Below are 19,758 nucleotides of genomic sequence, written 5' to 3' on the forward strand. Positions count from 1 at the left end.
AACATCTTCATCCCACCTCTAGTCAGGTAGAAGGTGTGGCAGACAAGTATAGTATTTACTTCTTCACTGCTAAACTTCCATGTGTTTTAAATCTCAGGAGCAATTTACTGAAATCCTTCATGAAAGTAATGCACTAGAAATCCATTCTCTGTGAAAAGCATTCCAGTACTTTCATGAGGAAATACTGCTGGAAATCATCATCAGAGTCTGTGTCAAACAGGACTCTTTTATTTCTGTAATAAATCTCTCTCATTGAAACTCCCAAGCCACCCACAACCCCAGGGATGCCCAGTGCCTCCGAATGCAGGGGAGCAAAGAAAGGCAGCCCTGTAAAACCATAGGGAAAGGAAACAAAGCCCTACCCACACCCCCAGCCAGGCTTCATGTGTCTGGGGAGGGGCGTGTGGAAGGACGCAGGGAGCTGTTAGAGATGCAGAGACTGTTGAGCACCAAAGCTTTCGGGTGGAGGAGCCAGCAGGTCAGTGTGAAAGTGCTCGCACTGAATTCAGAGGAGGGCCCAAGCACATGGTTTGGATTTTGCTCTGCCCCTCCATTACAGCTAATTAGGCCAAGCGCAGAGTTTCCCTGCTGATCCTGAGCACGTGTGACACAAGCGGTTCCTTCCAAGGGGAATCGGCTCTGGGAGAGTGTTAGCGCTGTCTGGGCAGGAAGGGCAATCAGGTAGCCTGGGGCTGTGTGGGTGCATGTGTGACTGGGGGAATCAAGGAAGAGATTATGTTTTAATGAAGAGTTTTGAACATGTTATCTGGCCTGCATTCAGAGACTGCAAGAACACTAATCATGCACACAAATGCGTGTGGCGAGAAGTGACTGGAGAGTGGCCAAGAATACAGAGGTTACTGCAACCCATATCTCACACTCCTCCCGCTCCCCAAGCGCTGCCTGACCTCTTGGCTTCATGTGGTTCTGCCTGTCCGGTTTTATGGGACTGTGGGAAAACGTGGAGACTGTGTTACTTTTTCACTTGTGATCCTACAATAATTTTTCACCACTGGCTCCTTATGTCTAGATGCCAAAGTGGCTCAATACCATTCATAAAGGGAGGAGATGCAGTGCTACTTGTCTGTCTTTTTGGTGTCGATATATGTGGGCATAGGACACCAGTTCCCAGAACAGCTCTGGGCTTTGGGGTGGTGCAGGGGGACATGGCACCACCAGGACACAGGACAGGAGTTGTGTCACTGCTGATGGCAACAGTGCAAAGTGGGCCCTCCCTCTCCAAAACTAAACACTCACCTGCCTCTTTATTCTGGCAGTCCTTCTGTCCCCCCAATAAACATGTACAACATAACTCTCCATTTCTAAGATGCACCTAAGGTAGAAGACATACTGTATTCCCCCAACAGCCTGTGGCTTTGCTAAGCAGGAGGAAGACTGGGTGTGGGATCATTTTGACAGACACAAATCTCATTCCCTGGACAAAACTCTGGCCCAAGCCTCTTCCCCTGCTTCTGCAAAGCCAAGCGTGGCCCGTGGGGCCACAGGCACCAAAACCTGGTCCAGGTCTCAGCCCCAGCAGTTTCTCCAGGAGCACAGCACCTCTGGCACCATGGTGGGTCACAGGGGTGACAGCGTCCCACTGAGCACCCCAAGACTGTTCCCACACCCAGAGGCTTACAGTGCTCTCCCATCTACGGCAGTTAAAGAACCAAGACTGGAGCCACATGCTGACACAGGCCAACAGAAAGTGGCACATTTTTTCCCCTCTGCTTTGCAGCAGCAAAACCAAGGCTCAGTAGTCTCATGGGGGTTTCCCTGGAGGGGAAGCTCATGGGGTGTGTGAGCCTCCAGGGAGGTGGAAGAGCTGGGCTGACCCTGCCAAAGGGCTGCTCTGTCTGGGTGCACCCGGGGAGGGTGCTGGTCTAGCCAGCCCTGCTTGGAGCAGGGAGCTGGAGTCAGGGATCCCTTCCCACCACAGTGAGTCTGTGATTCCTCCCGCCATGTCGAGTGCCATTTGAGCAGTCCCCTGGCTGCTGGGTTTTTTCCTCTCTGTTGCTTGGCCTTGGCTCCTTTTATTTATTTATTTTTTTCCCCTTCTTTTCTCCTGTTTTTAACAGAGCAAAAATTTGTAGAACCATAAAATGCAGAGATGAAAAATGACCTTTGGCCCCATCAAACCCACCTCCTTTGCCAGTGCCAAGCTGTTCCCTTCAAACATCCCAAGTGACTCACCTAGACCAAGCGCACACCACTCCAGCGATTCCGCCACTTCTCAGAGAAGATTATTCCATGGTCTAATTGACCTTGTAGCTTAGAATTTTTTCCTGATGCCTCACCTCAAATGTTTCTATGCTAAGTTTGAGCCTATTGCTTGATTACCCATCCTTGCTCTGTCCTGAACACCCATTTATTCACCTTGCATGGCTGTGCCTCTCACCTGCAGACCTGGCATGCCTCTGGGCAGGGTTTCCATTCTGTTTTTTGTCAAATCCTCTACTCTGAATCAAGCTTCTGCAGTCTTCCTGAGACACAACCCCACATCCATCACCAGTGCAGGGAGGATGGGGATGGGCTGGTGAGTGACTCGAGCTTGGACCACCAAGCATAGAGCTGCCCAGTCTGAAGGTGAAATAATACCAGCATGTAGCCAAACTCAGAGAAAATTCAATTTAATTATTATACTATAGTAATTGCAACTAGAGAACCCATTTTAAATTAACATGGAGACCTTACCTTAAAGCTTTGCAAACATGATTCTGGTCAAAACTGTAGAACTCTTGGACATACATACAGCAAGTGCTGTCCACTCAGTTGTCAGTAACAAGGTCACCACATAAAGAGAGATGCTACGCTAAAGGGGCGTCAACCACTCTAACTCAGCTTAGCAAAGCTCTCGGGCCCCTGGACAGGGGTTATCTGCTCAGAGTTTGTTCCTCCTAATTTGGTCCCTCCTGGCTTAACTCACAAGTGGCCCATCCATAACCGCTTTCCAGTGAAATGAAGCAGAAATGTGGAAGCCACCTGTGGCCCTCACCTGGCCTGTTCAGAACCTTCTTCCACCAGAGGGCAGCTGGTAAAAGTAATGTGATGGGCTTGCCTGGCTCAAGATGAGACAGCAGCTAATTTGTTGCTAATTATTATGGTTGTAATTTCCTCCCTAACCAGATGCAATCCCCTTCAGCCATCTCCAGTGGCATTACACTTAGGGAATGCTTCCCACAATAAAAGCAAAGTCAGTGTTCTTTCCCAGTTGCCCACGGGAACCATCCTCAGCTGTAATCTGAGCTCGACACGGTACAATTAGTTATTTGTGTTCCTGAATTAGCAAAGGACTAAGCTTTAAGAATCCAATAATGCATCAGAAAGATGTGTTTGTGATCAACTTATCCCTGAGCTCCATTCATTGCAGATCTGGCATGTTTTCTGCAGTCTAAGGTGGGAATAGCTATTTACAGAGAGCTCAGCACTGTATCTCCTCCCTTTATGAATGGTATGGAGCCACTTTGGTGTCTAGACATAAAAAGCCTATGGTGAAAAACTACTGTAGGATCACAAATGAAAATAAGTGAGTGCTGCTTCCTGGTGTAGTTGTACATGGAGAATATAAGGAATGAAGCAAAACTACTTGTGCTAAGTACTTACTTTGCCTTCCCTTGTGATAAAAGAAAAGTGCAGTAGGAAATCAGCTACCAGACTTGAGATCCGCCTGTGCTAGCATATCCCACACTCCCTGTGGTTGTGATGTGTGCTTTTACTGTTATAAGTTCCAGATAATCACTGAAGTCTGAGACAAGAGATTCAATGTTTTTCAAATAGAGACAAGTAGTAGCTCTGACCACTCCATAATGACTAAACTGCGTCTAATTTTGTTTCTTGCTTTTCATCTTCTCTCTTTCACAGTTTCTTTCACTTACTTTCCCTTTTATGTATACTGTTACTTTTTCTGAGGAGAGAAATTTGCTCCTCTGTCTCATGTTGAGGTTGAATTCAGCTGAAGTCAGTGAGGTCTCTACTACACTAAGCAGTAATTCTTCCTTTGGAAATAAATTGGACTTGGGAGAAGTTGGAGCTTGATGATGCTTGCAATTGAAATATCATTTTAAGGTTTTCATGTTTTAGTCGTAAACAATCATATTGCATAAACAAACCAAGTGAGACATCTCCACAGTACAAGCCTGAAAGATGGAAACCCAAATGCATGATCTTCACCCTCATCAGATGCTCACAGAAGTAGTTTTCCATGATAGGTGAGACACTGAGACTTTCTTCTTAGGCCAGATGATAAAGGAGCTCCACCCACTGTATTCATCTTCCACAAAGATAGCAAAACCTTACTTATGACCAGTTCCTCTCCCTCTGGAGGTGTCACTCATGTTAAACATGAATGTTTGTCATTATTTCCAAAGTTGTAATTAAGACTTTGCATTGACTGAGAGGGGCTATGTAGTCTCAGAGCTGAAGGCATTCTGACACTTGTTGCCACCTTTTCAGGTTTTGACTTGGAACCTCACATTTACATACCCCTGATCCTTCTTGATTTGTGTGGCTGTTGTCTGATGATTGGGACAAACATGGGAGACAGTGGGCAGCAACATTATCTCTCCAGATGGCTATAGGTTGAGGACAGATGGGATATGGGAAGAGTGGAGGGATAAGAAGATAAGAGAAGAACCAGTTAACCTCTAAGGCATGCAGAAGAGTGCCTGCACTAGTGAGGAAGTGAGCTCCTGTGAGTTGCCAGAGCTATAAACAGCAGAAACTTCTCTCCTCCTGGAAATCCACAGTGGTAGCCAAGTGAAGGCACAGTTTATGCAATGGCTGGCTGCTGGCAAGGGAGCACGGGCTGTGCTCTTCTTCCCCACCAGCATGCCCTCAGTTCTCCACAGCACACGAAGCTAGAGAGGCATTTTGGTGCCTATCACAGTTGCTTCTTCCCTCTTCTTTGTACCCTGAACAATTATGATAAAGCCAAGTATTAAGTGACTATTGTCCATTCCTGTGTTGAGTGAAGCAGGGAACCTGTGAAAAATCCTTTATGTTATATAACTAAAGACTGCACTTGAATACATAAGAGAACTGCTTTATTGTCACACAGTAATCTTAATTCTGGTGATTCTTAATGTTTGAGCGCTTGATTTTGCAAACAGAGTGATGTTCCGTTAGCCTTATTTTATATGCATAGTTTTCACTTAATTCAAGAAAGCTTTTTTTTTTTTTTCCCCATTGACAGGCAAACTGAAAGCAATAGTACTGATGACTCCTTCCCTAAACGTCAGTCTGATTTCTTTAATTTTTTTTTCTTCCTTCCTATATCTCTGCACAGGAGTGCCAAGGAAGTGCTGTAAGAAGGACTGCTGGAGAAACTGAGGAGAGTGCTTCTGAGGAGAGGCAGCTCCACATCCAGGTGCAGAGTCACTTCTCCTATATGAGTTGGGAACATGCTTTCATTCATGGTATAGTCAGAAGGGCTCTTTGTATCTGCAGGGACTGGAACTAATCATATGTGTTCTACTAGTTTAAAACAAATTCTGGTTTCTTTAAGTGAGAATATTTGAGCATCACAAGAAAATGTGCAGAAAAAGATCTATTTCAACATGTTCCATAGCAGCTGACAGTTTGTAGTCCTTACAGCTGTCTTTAAAGACATTTCAGGCTCATCCTTTAATGGAATGCTAATTCTATAGCATAATCATTCTACCAGGCTCTGACAATACCAAGTATACAATTGTAAATTCACTCATTCATCTTATGTGTTATACTGAATTATGATATGTTTTTAAATTATATAACACTGCACTAAGTATCATATACAGTATAACAGAATGTAATTTAATGATTCATCTGAAGACAATGCAACCTAAGGTTTTTCAGCCCTTCCTAAGATTGTGTCCCACATATGTACAATAACAACAGCTCAAAAGCTCAAAGCAGCAATGTAAATTTTTATGCATGATTATCAGCTACAGGGAGTTAACTATTGTTTGATTCTGTCAAATTATGAGTTTCTAAAATGGAATTATTTTTTCATATTAAACAGAGTTGATTTTGGATAAGTCAATGTCTCAGACCTTGTGCCTGGGGCCCTATTTGATGCTAGTTTTACTAGTTCATTTAATTAGTTTTCCTGGTATTATGTAGACCTGTTTTATGAGGGTTAATAATGATCACAAAGCCCTCACACCTTTCTATATAGTTTGTGCGCCACCAGTGTCACAGGAGATGTGCCTTGCATTCTTTGTGTTTGCTGTTCCATTATAGCAATTCAGGGAGGCACAATCATCCTTGAGGAAAAGTTGAGGAATTGGGAGAGTAGAAATCAAATGCTATATCCAGAGAAGTCTTAGGTGGGAATAAATACCCAAGTCCAAGATATAAATCCTCAGAACTTCTGCTCAGTTACTGTGCAGCTGGGATTGCTCGGTAAGTTCATCAGTTCTTCAGGATATAGTGGAATTTGTAAACTAGACATTCTTCTATTCATCTTACCTGAGGTGCTTTATCTGGTCAATATTTTTATGGGGTTGGGCTTTGCATACAGTAAAAGACCTGTCAGGTGATGGTGGTTTCACTTTCTGTACAATAGCTCAGTAGTTACAACACTCAGTCAGAACCCAGGACATTTACCTTTCATTTTTTTCCTCCACACCCCTCGTAGCTTAACCATGTGTTGAACTTTTTTGCAGCAGGACTGTTCTTCTCCCTTCACATTGAAACTGTCCTACTGTTCATAGTATAATAAAGGATCAGTTGAAATGAGAAAGATCAAAAGAGAACATTACTCTTTAGTTATTAGGACTGTAGAGGTGGAAGGGAGGTGCAACAGCTATGACACGGCTTGTTGCTGCTCTGTCTTTTCACATAATTGTTCTGCTTAAAAGCTTGGTCTAGTGTCTCCCAGTTTGCTGCTTCTCTGTTGCTTATGTATTACATCTCCATTCTTTCCAAAGTCATAAAGTGCCCCAGCTTCCATATGTGTATGTTTCCTGCTTCGTCTAATCTGCCTTTTGTCTGTATGCTCCCAAAAGTGTGGCATATAAACTGGAGCAAAGCTTCCTAGCTGTAAAAGAGACTTAAAACAACATCTTATGTATTGTTCTTCCAATTTGCGATAAATTAACTTTCTAACAAACAAAAAGGCAATGAAAGTGGCAAAGCAAGTAGGACCATAAAAGCATCTGGCCAGTGAAGCTCCTTTCTGCCAGGTTCCCTTCCTTCCCAAGCCTGCCCATGGAGGAGTTCACACATCTCTTGTTGCAAATGTCTCCTCTGTAGCTAAAACTGACTCCTCATATAAAGCAAATTGCTCTGTTTAGGGAGAAGCAAGTCAAAGGACTGTATCTGTACTTGTGTGTGGTTCTGTGTGGGAGTCTTGGGAGGAAGGCTTAAGTTGAGAAGAAGCCCAATTCAGAACACAACTAAAAATGAAAAATAAACCTATTCACTTAATTCTGAGTAGGGTTAAGAGGAAAGCTTGCTAGCCAATGCTGTCAGTGGCCTGTTTGCCAGCTTATGTCCTTTTCTAGCAAGCACAAATTTAAAGTGATTAATATGCAGTCTCTTCATTTGACTGAAATTTAAACAGCATGCAATTTTCTCTATCAGTTTAATACATGTGAAATACTCTGCCAAACTCTGGAATTTCATGCTGCAGATGCATAAATGTGTCCCCTTCTCTGTGTTCTCCTAACAAGAACAAGAACATCAGGCAACACCCTATACATACTTACCTTTCAAAAGACAGAATGGTAAAACTGGTTTCATAGAGTTCCTGTCTGAGAGAATACCATTCTTCAGACATCCTGGATATTAAATGTTTCTGCTTGCTCCCTGGGAAATTAAGTAGTAAAACAAGCTTGTGTATATCTGAAACCAGTTATAGAAGGCTTCTAGCTGAAAGTGAGTTGCCTACTTATAAACAGTCTTAAAAATGTGTTTTTTTTCACATAATGAAGTAATTTCTGTTTGCTTTAAACATGAGAGCTGATGATCCTTTCCTGTTGGAAAGGTATAGCAGGTATTTGGGAAGGTGAGGACCTCAGTGTTTCAGAAGCTGAACCGCTTCAGCTCAATTCCTCTACCTGATTCAAAGTATGCTGATGTGCTGACTTGTAAGCAAGTTGAGATCTTGCAAACAGCATTGAGAATCCCTTCAGCTCAAAAGGACTATTTGATATTTCTGACATCTCAAGAATGGAGTAGGAGACTGTTCCTGGTGAGAGCTGCACATTATATTTAAAATCCTAAACATCCCTGTTTGAAAATAGGGGACCTAAAAGTGAACTGAAATGACAGTTGAGGTGATCAGTTACTTAGTATAGATTTAAGAGCCTGTCTTTAGTACTCCTGTTTGAAAATTTTGGCTGATACAGTCTCTACAGATTCCTCTCGTTGCAAAAATAAATTAGGTATTAATTCAAACCCACCATGGATATTTATGGTTTACCAAAGTTAGGGTTCCTGTGGGAACTATGCTTTCATTTATATTTAGGGCTCCCTAAGCAAACGAATTTTCCTGGGGTAATGCTGATCATCAGTGGATGGAACCTTACATTAAAATTTACATATGCTGAAACTATATCTCATATCCTTGTATCCTTTTCATTGATTTTCAGGAAATGGAAGGCATGGACTTCAGCGATAGCTCAAAGATGAGATGTGCCACATAGGCTTATGTGATATAGAAAAGGTTGTGGAGGAAATTAGATTGTTTTTCAATCCTCCTTTTCCTAGTCATTGTTTCAGTGGCTATTACCTACAAAACAGTGGGATCCCTGGAAGTAGAAGCACAAGTGCTATTACTTAAGATAAGGCTTTCATGGAGTTAAAATGGAAGTAAATCAGTCTCAGGTGTGGTTTGAACTACTGGTAGGAGAGTAAAAAGCCTTATAAAAAGCTGTACTGTGGTTACTGACATAAAAATGATTAGGCTATAGAAATGTGTAATACAGATAGCTTTACTGCTCCACTAAAGTCGCCTTCATTAGAAAATAAGTATACTGACTTACTTGGAGGTATCATCTAAGTGAAGATGTAGTTGCTTGCAGATTTCAAGCAAAACAGCAGATTTAGAGCAACGGAAGAGTTATCCACAACTAAGATGGATTTATTTACTTGAGGAAGGTGTCCTAGCATTAGATGATTGGAAGGTATTTAATGTAATGAGACAGTGAGAGGACACAGATGTTTTTCTAGGTGCATGTACAACCTTGGTCAATTTGCAAATCAGAATCAGTTTTCCCAGTTTGAAATGGAAGTATCCAGAATTAATTTAATCCTGAATGACTTAGGTCAAATATATGAAAGCCTTTATTTTCTACTGTACAGTAGTTCAGCACAATAGTTGGTAGAAGAGTTCTAAGTATTATTATTTTAATAGCTGGCATAGTGTTGTCAAGACATGAAACAGCATGCTACTTTCCTGATGTAGCAACGCTGTCCTGGGAAGTGTAAACTAAAGCAAACATCTATTTGTAGAAAATATTGTTGGGGTGAAATTTTCCTAAAAACCAGCACATAGCTCAGGTGAGAAAAAAGCGAGAAAATACTGTTAAAATGAATTTGCTCTGAAGGAAAGATGGCAAATGGTGAATACAGCAAAAAGGAAGTTGGCTTCTTTCCGTGACACTCTGTGGCTTTCACTGTCCTGGAGCTGTGCAACTGGTTTTGTGTTCATGGAGCAGATGCGATATGACAGGCTTAATCTTGTTTTTCTTGATGTTGGTGACTCACCTGAGCTTTAGTACATGTGATTTGAAGCCTGTTGACTAAACAGCAAGGACTGAAAGGGCTTAAGGAATGACTTACCCTGTAAGTCAGTAGAGTGCTGTCTCCAGAATGGTTCCGTGTATAGCTGACAGCCTGAGAAAACCAGCTCTTCTGATTTGGTATCTTCTGCAAGCACACGAGTGTTTCCTTGGAACCTTTTTTTAGTCCGTATCATACTTCATAGGAGAAAGCTGGTTTTGTGCAAGCCAAAGGGAGCATCTGGCAGGCTATTAAACTGGTAGCTAACCCTTAATGACTCAGAAGAAAGCTTCTTGTCCTGCCTTGATTTACTGCTAACTCATAGACAATCAAGCAGGCTTTCAGTCCAGCTATTAATGCCAGGCATACACAAACAACATAATGACTGGGATGCAGTGACATCTTCCAAGTTTGAAACATTTCCATTTCTTGCCTGAACTGCACCTTTTGGGGCAGCATTTTCCCTTATCTCCATCTTCCCTCTTTTTACTGCCAAATGGAAAGTGATTTTTGCAGGTTACTTCTGCAAGATAAGCCCAGTGCAGTGGATGGGAGCAGAAGTAATGATTAAAGCAGGCTTAGTACTTACAGATGGGTGTGTGCAAGCTTGAACTTGCAAATACATAGCACTGTGTTAGTGAATAGGAAAAAGCAAGCCAAAACATTCGTGTTGTCTTATACATACACTGTGTAAAATTTGGCCCATTACTGTAAAAATATTTTAAAACTATTTTTCATGAGATATTGTGGTTGAATTTCTTTTCCTTATGCCTTGAACTCTTGAAGGGATCTGAAACATTCAATAGCAATGTTTGGCAAAAAATAAAATGCAATTAATCTTCTACACTTGGCCCATTTTAGAATATAGATTTGCCATATCTTCAGCGTTTTGTCTAACAAAGTGCTGCTGTTCAGGGTGTTTAGCCAGAGAGTCTCATCACCCTTTCTTTTACTGGCATTCATGTCTGGATTCTTTGAGCTGTGCAGACAAAACAGCCTGGCAAATGTGAGTTCATTCAAGTGTATAATGCTCTGCATCTCTTTCTACACTGCTTAGATCATCCAGATCCAGTTTTTCTCTCTGGAGATGTCATAACTATTTTACTATTACTTCACAGTCAGCTTTTCTCAGATATTCCATTTCTTGTTATGGAAAGTTGCTCTAAGGTCTCAGTCAATGCAATTATTGTAGCTCTTTTGGGAAGCCAAAAAATTAAGAGGCTTGTAGGTTGGAAAATGAAATCAATTTTTATTGTTCCAAACCTTTTCCCTGAGTTACTTACAGGCTTTTCAAGCACAAGGACTCTGTTCTTGGAAAAGTTATGACACTGTACATGGACTTCTGTGGTATGTGTGTCTCAGTGAGAATATTCAGTTGGTAAACTTAGCAAGTTCCTGTGTTGTTTTTTCTCCCCTGCTATGCTTAATTCCACCATTATTGTACAACTGCTTACCTCAAAGAACAGAAATAGTAGTTACCTGGTTATGGTATCCCTTTTCAATTCTCTGTCATTCTTTGTTGGAACATCCTGCCATTTGGGCTCTTCTGGACATGTTCAGTGTTTTGATAGCAGAACATAACAGTGAACATAAATCATATCTTACTCTGCCTTGCCATTAAAGAGTCAGCAAATAGTTGGAGTCCCATAGTATCCAGGAGGAGGAATCAATGTTTTTGTCCCTCCAGGTGTAATAATTGTCTTCTTAGCTTTAGAAGCTTTCAAATTTTGGGGGGCAGGTTAAAATTTTAAGAAGCTTAGTTTGTAGCTGTATACATCCATTAGTGAACATTCTGTTTTCTGGCAATTGCAGCTGCCTTGGGCAAGACTTCATCCTTCTCTTAAAGTCAGTGTGACAAGCCTGGGTATTTGGCCAGTGACTAGGATGTCACTTTGCCCATGGTGTATATGAAAAATTACTATCTGAAATATCTCAAATGCATATATCTAAAAAGATCTTACTGTGAATAGACATAGATAGGTACATGAGCTCTTATGATTACCTGAACTGTTTCTGTTCACTCAAACTTCATAATATTTTACCAGACTGAAAATAATCTACATAAAACTCAACAATGCAAATATCTGGCAAGACAGTGAATGCCAGCTGTAGGTCAGGAATGTAATTTTGTCTATTGCTTTGTGCTTGGCATTCAACAAGTGCAAATATCTGTTGGACTTCATCAGGCAGAATAAAGAATACATTGACAAGGCCTTATGATATGAGTAAAATGCAAGTGACAATAAAAGAAGACAAAACTAACGGAACTCCTACACTGCAAAAGCTGAGTATATAGAGACATCGTATGACAGATGTTCTGGGGCAACTGTATGCTCAGTGTGCAGCTTAGCAGTTTAGGACTGTGCGATAGTTTTTGCATTGTGATAAACATGCTGTTCTGAAATCTGAGCAGGAATGGATGTATCTGTTTTCAGGTGAGTCTGATTGTCCAAAGTCTATCTAAAAAGATGCTACGATGCTTCCATTAGCATCATTCATAATGAACCTGGAAGCATCACATGGCCAGCGCACACCTCACCATATTAATTCTTTGGTCTAGCAGCAGGCAGGAAGCAGGTCTTTGCTGATCTTGCTGGGACTCCTTGATAAAGCCTTGCCTGTCATCAGAGAGCATGGTCTGCATGAGGAGGGAGGGGCTACCCACGACTATTGCCACCTCTGGAAAGCAGCACATGCTGAACCTTCTAAGGTATAGAGCACTGTGAAGTGTCACAAGACTTTGCAAGATTTACTTACATTGTTTTTTAAAGCCCTAACCTTTTGAACTGCGATTATGTGAAATATTTTGATTTACTTGGGAAAACATTTCTGTTCCTTACTGTTTTCCACAGTCGAGAAAGGTTGAAAGCTAAAATGAGGAAGGTAACTAGATCAAAACTGTATCTTGCTTCTTACAGTACAGTGGGCTGGCTAATGGTTTTGCACCTGGGCAGAAGTTGGCAACTGTGTCTCCCTTCCACAGGGCTACCTGTCATACAGCAGCAACTCTCAGCTTGTTTTGATTTGTACATGCCCTGGCTTTTTCTTAGCCACTGTGAAAACTAGAGCTGTGTAGAACCAGATCAATATCCCCAAGCTGTTCCTTTTGCAGATATCAGTCAAAGGGCCTGTATGCATTGCAGCTACAGCATTGGCTGTCTATGGTAGCTTTATCCAACCTGGAATAAATAATAGCCATGAAAGTGCAGCTGCCTGATACCATCCTGAGTTTTGCAGTGGGCTTGTACAGGTTGTGCTGAAGTGCATGTAGTCTTATCTGTATTATTATTGCAGCATCAGTACAGCCTCCTAAACAGTGCAACTCTACTGGCATATAAAGCAGGCCAGTATTATAAAGGCTGAGTAGAGGTCTGAGTATTTGATTTGGTATCTTTTCAACAGATCTGCTCAGTTTTCTGAGATTCATCTAACATGAACATGTCCCAGAGAGGAAGTAGAGGAAGAGTAAAATTCCTGGTGGGATGAAAGATTAGCAGCACTTATATGGTTATGGTTAGTCTCTTTCTTTTCGACACATGCATTGCTTGTTAATACTCAAATTGCAACATGGACTTCTGCAGTCCCCAGCCATATCACTCCAGTGGATGCACAAATGCTTTAGAGCACAACAAACTGGAAATCAGCAGTTGAGATGCACCTCCAATACCAGTTATGACCCCAGTAAGAAATACATTGCAATTCCTGTGGTACTGATCAGTAGCTAAGGTTGAATTCTTAGGTATTGATTTAATAGATACCAGTTGCAGAGTCAATACACACACAGTTAATGCTTGGAACACTTATTAAATATATGACAGTGACTTGGAACAGCTCAAAGATAGATAGCAGGAGGTTTTGGTGGCTGAGACAGAGATCCTCACAGATGGTCTAGTGCAGTATCAGTTCTGCAGCTGTAACTGCATTTGTTCAGCTTAATCCATTAATAGAGCTTTATTTTTGTGTCACAAATTCATTAATTTGATCTTGAATACAGAACTGAGGAAGCGATGGCTACAGGAGCAAGCTAGGCCCAGTAGTCTGTGAACTTCACCCTCCCTTCTTGCTGTGCATTGCAGTTCAAGCCTGCAGCAGCTTCTCATGTTCTAGTTGTAATCTTCCTTTCTGCCGTCTCCAGTCCTTTGCGCTGCACAGGGTGCATTACAGTTGTGTGACATGAACTAATGAGGATTGCTTGAGACTGTTATCCTGCCCGATGAGTTCAGGATTCTAAAATACTCAAATTAATGTGATTTGGGGGGGCTTTTGACACCTGCCCACGGAGGTGTTGCTGTTTGCCATCTGTAGTGTAACTCAGATACTACGTCTTGCATAACAACTGGTGGTAAGTTGTCACAAGGAAGCAATGTAGTAACTACGTGTCTTTAATTCTTGCCAAATGCCATGCCATGCTAGGAAAGAGATGCATACTTTCTTATTTTAATATTATACTTTCTTGCCCTCATTGAGCTGTTTGTGTCTGGGGGGGTTTCCAGGAAAAGAACTATTGGTAGAGGCTGAGCAACACCTGGGTTTTCCAGTGGTGGGTAAACACCAGTGCCAAACAACAAGTATGCAGCTAAGAGGTGGGGTGTGCCCAGTTCTTATGCATACAGCTAGTTCTGTAGAAGAGTGGAAACTAGAAGCAGGGGACTTGAACATGTATCACTTGGATTCTCTGTCGGTAGAAAAAAATGTTGGGTTCTATCCTATAGAATGAACTGATTGCAAGACAAGGTTTTAAAGATATTTGTGAAAAAGTTACCTACTCAAAAGAGCTAAATCTAACATGAAGTTAAAACCAGAAAACCTGGGAAATCATAATGATGGTACAATACTGCAGGATAAACACATGCAAGAGGGCAGACGAAGTGAATGGATGTTGAAGATAGTTTAGGAAATGTCTGCCGTGATTTCCTGGAAGGAGGAGTGTTGGCAGATCAGCAAGGCAGGAAGCAGAAAACCAACTTGGTCATCATTATGTATGAAAGGAATGCAGAGGAATATTGTTTCTTCTGCCTGTATACACAACACTTTGGACTGTGTGCTTACAGGCTCACAGGCTTAATCTACATTTAATATTTTCCACTGTAAAGTGTAGCAATATATTACAATGATGGTATATTCTTTCTGTGGCTACAGAATCTGGTGTGTATTGTGTAGCTATTACCTATGTATGCATGATCTAATTACTTGTGCTACACGTGAAAGCATACTATTGCTAACACCACCTTGATTGGAAACATGTTGGTTAACAAGAACAGCATTTATATGTTAATCAAAGGAATAATTGTACTAAGAGTACAAGTACTTTTTTTTTTTTTTTTTTCTCAGTTTTGAAGTAGTACTTGACTGAAGAACTGGCCCCATCTCAAATAACTAACCTCGTGATGTCACCTGCTTGGGATGAAAGCACTAGACTTTCTCACTCCCCAGTGATCAGCTGTGGGATCTTATCAGAGAAGGAGACAGCAGTTTGTGGGAAGGTCTCTGTTGTGTGTACACTGTCTATTCCTGCAGTGCTTCTCAAAGAGCTTTCCCTACAGACAGACCTCTCCACACAGTACTCTGCCTCTGCCACACACATTAAACTTTCTGGATTAGAAATCTGAATGCCACGAGCCCTTGGAAATAGTATCACTGTCCTAACCAGAATCTATCACTTAATTAAAGAGTATTGTCTTATTCTCTGTCTTATCGGACCTCCCCAGAGGCCTCCTTTGATTGGTTCCAGTAGAGTCAGACCCTTAAAGTGAGACAAGGACTCTGACCTGAAAGCAATCTTCTAATAGCCTTGATATTGGCTGGTTTAATTTTCAGTCTTCCATCAGATTGGTAATACCTAACACTGGTTTATACCTCTTTCTGTCCATGCACCTAATGGCTTGACATTGCAGTGTTAGCACTTCTTCTGGTATCACTGCATTTCACCTTACTGTTGGTGCCAGCACTATTTGTGTATCTGGTGCTGATGCAAAGATATGAGAATGGATTTGTGTCCAGTGTAGCCTACATTGAGAGTGATGGCTTGGGTTTTTATATGCACCACAGTAATATTTCCAACCAGATGGAGGAGATTTTAGTGGCAGACTTGAATCTGAGATAATGGTTATAACTTTGAGACAGTTGTTGTGAGTTTCTGAATAACTTTAAGAATAAAAATAGTGGAACTCTGGTTCATTATGCCCTGTCACTTTCATGACGTTGTGATAGCACCCCTCTGCCATTCCCCTGGCCCAGAGATTGTGGAGAATAGTAGGTGGAGAAGCCAGTCCTGCCACTTCTAACTAGCTTACTACCATCAGGACTTCTCTCCAGGCACAGGAAAAAAATCACAGAAGCTTACTTCTTCAATGCATTTGAATTTCCATTTGTTTGAGTTGTATGAAGCATATTTGAGGGCAGAACTGTAGTTTGGGACCTCAGTACTCCCACTCTGGACTTTCTCTGGACCCAGTAAATTCCTTCAAGAAATTCTGTTTGGAACTCATTTCACTGGCTTTATTAGGGTCAAAGGCAACTACTACTGCATTGGTTTTTAGCTTTTTATTGCAGGGGATTTTTAAATGAGCATGAATAAGGTATTTTCTAAACCCATAGCAAGAGGTCCCTATTGTACTAGGCTACCAGGCATCTAATTCTGTGTTACCTATGTCTCTAGAAGGAGAATTTTGGAGATCTAACCAGCTCTGAATTAACCTTGCAAGATTCATAGCAAGGCTTCTCTGTCTCCCAGTATGGGCTCAGTTTTGAATGAAGGTGTCAAACTGGAGTAAAAATATCTTAATCTGTCTGTGGGCAAGGGACTGACCATGTGGTGACAGCAGTGGCATTTCTTCTCCCTGTGGCAGCACCAGCATCTCCCCATACATGCTTTGACAGAAATCAGTGCTTGTGCCATTACTGATCAAATTCCTCTCAGTGTTCAATCCACAGCTTTTGCTGCTCAGATTTTCTTTAGAAGCTCATAATTAAAACCAGCTCTTAAATTGACCTGTCATGTAAAACATAGACTGAGAAGTTCTTACTTAGTTGCTATTTGCTGATGTCTGGAAGTAGTGGGATTTTGTTGGGCAATGGTGGCCAGTGTTGGTGCACAGAGATTTCTGGTTTAGCAGCATAGATGTTTACCCAGCTGAGAGCTGATGCTGTCGTAAAGCACAGAATTAATTCTTACAGCTCCCAAAGGTGCAGTTTCCCATTATAAGCCCAGAATATCTTACCTTCTATGAAGACAGAAAACTTAATGCTTTGATTACAGGAGGGAAATTCAGAAGGATTTGAAGAGTACTTGAACCAACATGTTAAGCTGCATCAAGAAGTATATTTTTATGATAATGGTAATCAAATGAACTGCCTAAGGGCAAATAAGCAATTATACCAGAGATGAAAGTGTCTGACATTATAATTCAGAAATTAGAATACCTGTTCGGTCACTTAAGTCATCTTGCTCAGGCAGTTAGTGATGGCTGCCAGCAAAATGTCTCTTACATCCCAGGTCAGGGTGACAGCTTAAAGTCTTCATTGTTGGAACTTTTTGTTTCAAAATACGAGATTCTGGGGATATAAATTAAGGTTCCACTAAGCCATATGCAATGCATTTTTTTAATAGAGGATAGTTATGTCTTTAATGATATGAAAACAATGAAATCTCTAGGCTTTGTACTCTAAGGGGAAGACAGCACAGGGCAAAATTGTTGTTCCTTAGAGGAATATTACAGAAGCATATGATGGTCTCAGAAGAGGCAAGAAGGCAGGTCCAATCCCCATCCTCACTTTAAGTTATGCACTATGCACACAAGACTTCTCACATTTGACCTTTGCAGCCAGAATGCTGGAATGACATTGATGTATTTTCTAACATTAAGTTGGTTTGGAAGCCAACATGATACAATCTACATAATACCCAACTACATTAAGCTAACCCAAGTGAATGGTACATGAAGTAGTTTAATAGCTGAACTCATGGGAAGAAAAGCCTTCCACTAGTATAGTACTGGAGTTTCAGTGCCCCTTGTCTGCCTTTAGAGAATCCTAGTCTCAGTGCTCCGCGAGGTTTTGGTACCTAACTTTTAGCCAGATGTTTTTGGTTGAGGCACCCCATAGTGCCTGATCTGCTGAAGGCAGTGTCAGTTCAAACAATAATTTTTTACTTTGGTGGCAAAAGGCAAAATGGATATTTTGTTCTATGAAGTCAGTGACAGTTTTCAGCTGCTGTTCTTAAAAAAGTAGAAAAGGCATGTAAATTTAATAGTGCATCAGTAAGAAAAATGTCAACAGTGGCTGGCCTTGGGCACTTGAGGAGTAACAGTTCTGTCCGTACCAAAGAGAATAAATTCTCATTGACCAAATGAAACCTCAGAATCATATACTGAAAAAATGATCACCACAGTTTTGCAAGTGAAGTTTGTTAAGTGATAAACTCCTCACTCTGAAAACTGACTTGGTAGTAGTGAACTCCTGAGAACCCACTGATTGCTTTTAAGGGGAGGGCAAAAAAACTGTGAAAGGTTTAGCTATGAAAAAAACCAGTTTATTGGCAGTAGGGTGATGTTCTAGAAAATGCAAAATTTTGGGCATCAGAAAGCTTTTTATAGTTTTACAAATCAAAGTTGCTGTCAGGGACTTCTTCATCAGACATAGGATAAAGGGGGAAATCTTTTAGATATTTGCATGTATCAGAAATTAATTCAGGTTGCAGACTCTCTTTAATGCTGTTAGGTCTGTTTGTAGTCATAGTGCACCTGTGTGATGGGCTGGCATTGGCTGGCTGCCAGGCACCCACCCAGCCACTCTCCCACTCCCCTTCTCAACAGAACGGGGAGAAAATAAGATGAAAAATCTCATCAGTTGAGATAAAGACACTTACCAGTTACCATCATGGGCAAAACAGACTCAACTTTAGGAAAATTAATTTAATTTATTGCCAATTAAAATAGAGTTGGATGGCGAGAAACAAAGGCAAAAGCTGAAATGCCTTCCCCCCACCCCTCCTCTTTCCCCGCCCAGGCTGAAGTTCACTCCTTCATTCCCGACTCCCTCACCTCTCCCCTGACTGGTAGAAGAGGATTGGGAATGTGGGCTTTCAGTCAGCCGGTAACAGTGCCTCTCTGACATTCCTTCCTCCTCACACTCTTCCTCTCTGGTCTAGTGTGGGTCCTTCCCATGGGCTTGTGTTTCCTTCGGGATAAGTCTGCTCCAGCATGGACTCCCCGGGGGCTGCAGGGGAGCCGCTGCCCAGGTGCTGGCAGCACCTCCTGCTGTGACCCTGCTGCCCGCAGGGCTGGATCTCACACCTCGGCCTTCACCCCTTGCTGCCGGGCAGCGTCGGGCCCTTTCTTAAGGACCCTCTCACAGGGGCACTGCCGGCTCCTCTGGCTGCCCTGGCTGTGCCCCGCCATGAGGCGGCTGGAACCGGCTGGAACCGGCTGTGTCCCGCCATGAGGCGGCTGGAACCGGCTGGAACCGGCTGTGCCCCGCCATGAGGCGGCTGGAACCGGCTGGAACCGGCTGTGCCCCACCATGAGGGGGCCGGAACTGGCTGTGTCCCGCCATGAGGCGGCTGGAACCGGCTGGAACCGGTCGTGCCCAGCACAGGGCAGCCCCGGCCTCGCCTCACAGAGACCCCACAGCCCCACCACCAGCGCCCGGGCAGGGCACCTGGTACGACCTGTGTTTTTCAGGAATGTAAAAGGACTTACGTAGCTCTATAATGGTATGTTAAGCTTCATACTCACAAAGGCCTGATTTCTAGAAAGTTTCTTGCTATTTTTTTGAAGTTTTGACCAGCAGATTTCCAGTAATAGTAGTGTTGTCTTTAATGAACTGCAGGATTAAGGGAATACTGTGCAATTTGCACATCCTATGTGGTGAAGTAAACTAGCCCAAGAAATGTGCCAGTCTGAGGGAAAGTTCTCAGCTGATTTACAGAAAAGGAATGTCCTTATTTCCAGTCCAAGAACAAGTAAAGCGTGGAAGAATGGGGTGTGTGATGGTCAGTTGAGCTTTAACTGTACTTTCAGGAAAGATAAGCAACTGAAAGGGGAGTTAGGCCCT

General features: G+C 42.2%; 1 protein-coding gene across 1 annotated transcript in view; it reads left to right on the forward strand.

Moving 5' to 3' along the window:
* Positions 1-19,758, forward strand: part of ARHGEF4 (Rho guanine nucleotide exchange factor 4) — a 221,864-nt gene that overhangs the window by 10,549 nt on the left and 191,557 nt on the right. Inside the window, exon 2 of the mRNA XM_033001625.2 lies at positions 5,285-5,365. The gene's annotated coding sequence lies outside the window, so the exon portion shown is untranslated. The remainder of the gene's footprint in view (positions 1-5,284; positions 5,366-19,758) is intronic.

The sequence above is a fragment of the Tyto alba genome, unplaced genomic scaffold (genome assembly GCF_018691265.1).
Source record: "Tyto alba isolate M040663 unplaced genomic scaffold, T.alba_DEE_v4.0 Super-Scaffold_10, whole genome shotgun sequence".
NCBI classification, from domain to species: domain Eukaryota; kingdom Metazoa; phylum Chordata; class Aves; order Strigiformes; family Tytonidae; genus Tyto; species Tyto alba.